Source organism: Thermobia domestica, chromosome 11, assembly GCF_964235325.1.
Source record: "Thermobia domestica chromosome 11, izTheDome1.hap1.1, whole genome shotgun sequence".
Classification (NCBI taxonomy): domain Eukaryota; kingdom Metazoa; phylum Arthropoda; class Insecta; order Zygentoma; family Lepismatidae; genus Thermobia; species Thermobia domestica.
In genome coordinates this window covers 153,446,217-153,450,313 of record NC_137464.1, presented here as the reverse complement: position 1 = coordinate 153,450,313, position 4,097 = coordinate 153,446,217, and positions in this window count along the sequence as shown.

The following is a 4,097-nucleotide window of genomic DNA, read 5'->3' as shown; positions in this document are numbered from 1 at the left end:
CCAAAACTATTTCCAGAAGGGTTAGTGAGCAAGGGAAAATTTCCACTACCCATAAAGGTGGGAGGAAAAACAATTCGTAGCAGCGAGAGGACCACAGAGATACCAAAACTCACGACACAACTTAACTGTCGGGATATAAACGAGAGGCACCTAAAAGGTGCGGGATAACAATACCATATTTGTATGAAATAAAACACATGATAAATGGGGGCGACTCCACCACTAGTCTTAGGCGACTAGAACCACGAGCAAAATTAGATAAGGTAATGAATATGAATTTAGTGTTAAAATAATTTGAAAATAACCAATGCATTTTCATTGAGAATTGGTAGCAATAAGGGCGTTAAGGAATAGATGGTAGAGCAAAGGAATATCAACTAACTTTGAACAGACTCACCCTAATTCGAAGTCGTTCCATTGTCCCCCTTTTTACTCGTAGGTGATCTTTAGGCGCTGTCCTCGAAGTTCCAGTGACTTACAGGTCGGGATGTCTTGATGATCTCCATGGTGAAAACTTGTCCGACAAACAACCATGGCATTGAATGGCGGACCCAAAGCCAGGGAACTCCAATGTGTCTCGCGTCGTGGTTGAGATCCAAAAACCAAGATCGTGCTCTCTCAATTGCTTTTGACCTGACTGTCCCTCTTACGTCAGGATGAGATGATGGTGACACCATAAGATTTCCTGAGCCTGCTCGATTACCCTAAACTGACATTGACCAAGTCCATGTTTCTACATGTCGTCGATTCAACACAAAGTTCTCAAACTTGCTCCTGAGCTTGCTAACGTTGTCAGGTAAACGAACCAAAAGGAGACTCACCTGAGTCAAAGTACTTACTTCTACAATCCTTACTTCCTTGTTGTAACATTGTGTCGTTGGTAAACGAACGAAACGGACAATGTCTTGTAGTAGCCTGACTATGAGGGGCCAATGAGGTCGAACCAATTGAGAGAAGCAATTGATCTATCAAAGCAAACTAAAAGCGTTGCGTGTGAGACTGTTAAAGAATGAAGGTTCTAAAGGTCGCTTCCACTGGTTATTATAAATTACAAGTACAAAGACTTCCTCAATAACAGCAAAGCAATACTTAATTTATCTTTCAATGTAAAGTCAACTAGCGACGTACAACAGAATATTGGTGTTAATAACATCAGGCAGTGAACTCTTGAAGGCTGCTTGGCTTCCATTGATGACTGGTTGAATTTCCACATGAAATAAAGATATCCTAGCTTGTCCTTACTTCATATCCCGTAACACTACCATTTAGGATTTAGCCATTATACATTGCACTATAATTTTATTGATACATGTTGGATTTATTCTCAATATTTTTTGTACTTGTAAGAATGTTGGGCAGCGGTAGCTCAGCGGTAGAGCGTTCACCTCTGGTGCATGGGGTCCTAGGTTCGATCCCAGTTTGCGCCAAAAGAACTTTCTGATGGACAAACACCGAGGCTTGGGTTTTCTCGCGGTTCTGAAGTTTCCTCTCACTTTCTTCATTCCACCATTTCATTCATTTCAAATCATCACAGTCTCCTTTAGCCTAGCCGGCATAACCGTGGGACGTAAACTTAAAGATTTGATTTGTAAGAATGTTATTTTTTTTATTCAAAAGTCTTCTTAAAGGAGATAAATGAGGATTTCTGATCTTTATTCGATCAAAGTAAAGTATTAAGTATTTGAAATTATGATATTAGTAGACTTCGGAATTTTAGGCACCAAAAAGTTTAATTTTAGGCGCCTAAAATAGGTACTAAAAATAGGAAAATAGGCGCTAAAAATTAAAAATAGGCTCTAAAAATAATAGTATAAATTATTACATACCCCTTTTTATTAACATCTTTTGTTTTCAGTGAATCAGGTGATTCATTCAGTACACAACTTGCTCATTCGTAATTTTGGAAACAGTAAATTACCAACAGTTTCTCAAAGTTTTCGACTGTCAATCTCTCTCTTTTGTCTGTAAGGATCATCTTTGCTGCCGAAAACGATCTTTCCACTGAGACAGATGTTACAGGAGCATACTTAAATTTCGATACATTTTTCATTTCCACTTCGTCGGGGATGGTTTCATCCTCTCCCATCAAAACTTTCCCTATACGAGCCAACACAAGAAATCCCTCATTCTTCTTCACTACACTTTCCCACTTACACTGCACTTTTTCCCCAACTTTCCCCGTAGCACTTTGGATTTTCTTTTCGGCTTCGTTAACTACTGACACCTGTTCACTAAGTGGCTTTCCCGTAGCTTCCAACTTAGTGATCGTCGTAGGTAAGAATGAAAAATTTGACTTGATATATACAAGATCTCTTTTGAGAATGGGATCTTTGAAAAGTTCCTTCAAAACTGAAACACTTGCAATGTTTTCCACACCAGGAAGTTCGCCAACAACACCAGCAATAGCGTCCAAGTTCTCTGCGTAATACAAAGCTGCTTCAAGCCATGTTCCCCAGCGCGTTAGGACAGGTTGTGGAGGAAGAGAAATGCCAGGCAGTTTTTCTTTAAAGACAGCGATTCTCGATGGGGCTTTGCAAAAAGTTTTTTTCATGTTAGAAATGAGGGCATTGACTTGAGGAAATTCGTTCCTGATTGTTTCAGAAATTCTATGAAAAGCATGTGCTACACAGGTAACATGGATGAGGTTGGGGTAGAAAGGTTTTAGGTTCTTAAACGCAGCAATCATGTAAGAAGCTGCATCTGTGCAAAGAAGAAGAATTTTAGAATCATCCACACCACTAGGATACAGAAGTTGCAAACTTTTGTTCACGGTGTAAGCAATTGTCTGGGCACTCACTTTCTTAATTTCCTTGCTACTTAACAAGTGAGGAGTTGAAGGTCCATCTTCATCAAGTTTTCCTACAACAACATTCACTATGTATCTATTGCATGCATCAGTAGTCTCATCGACGCCTACCCAAATGCTGGAATCGCCAATATCCTTTCTGATTGTATCAAGTGTATTGTTGTATTCAGAATCCAAACACGTTTTCCTGAGTGTTGACTCACACGGTATCGATTGCTGGCACCACTTCTGTAAAAACTGTCGGAATGTTTCATTTTGAAGTGTGTTCCATGGGATGTTGGCAGCGACAAGGGCTCTAGCAAGATCCGCATTAAATGTGTTCGCAGTTCCAGATTCAGATCCAGATCCAGAAGGCTGAGTTAACTGTGTCTGTTTCTGTTGTTTCTTCGCTTTAGATTTGGCAAGATGTCCAGCACCATCAATGTGTTGCTTTAAGTGGCACTTCTTTTCCTGAGAAACCTTAAAAAAAAAAAAAAACGCTTAGAAATATATTTTCAAATGCTTCTTACAAAACTAGTGAAGATGGTGGCGTTTTAACTTTAATTTCGGTTTCAAATTCTCTAATTTTCTTCGTGTACATTGCGACTAGTATTTTCAAACGGGTCAGTTCGGGTCAGCTTATTGTTGGACACCCTCAGTAACGGGTCGGGTCAGGTCAGCCTAACTCGGGTCACGAGTCTGGTATCGTTAGACCAACTCAGTTCACCAGTCGGGTCGGGTCAAACTATCTCGGGTGACCCGACTCGACCGGTGAACTGAGTTGGTCTAACGCTACCCGACCCGTGACCCGAGTTAGGCTGACCTGACCCGACCCGTTACTCGAGGGTGTCCAACCAAAAGTCGACCCGAACTGACCCGATTGAGAGCACTAATTGCGACAACTACCATCACTGTTTGCTTGCCTTTCTGGTCGTAATGCGCTTTTTTTTTTTTTTTAATCGGTGAACGTTACATTATTGATTTAAAGTTGACAAAAAGGCAAACTTGTTGGTCTACCTCGTTAAAGACCAATATACCCCAGTCCCATTTCGAATCAGAACAGATCAAATAAAAGACTAATCGATGAGCATTTTACTTCAGAATAATCCCCAATTTACAGACAGAAGCAATAAAATTGTATATCAATATCTGAGAAATAATATTTAATTTTAAGCACTGTAACTAATTTAATTTTAAGCACTATATTTTATTTAATTTCGAATGCTGACACACTCCAACTTGGCAAAAATTAAAACATAATTTGGCAATATTTTGTTTGAGATTTGGATGCCAAAATAATTGCATGAAAAAT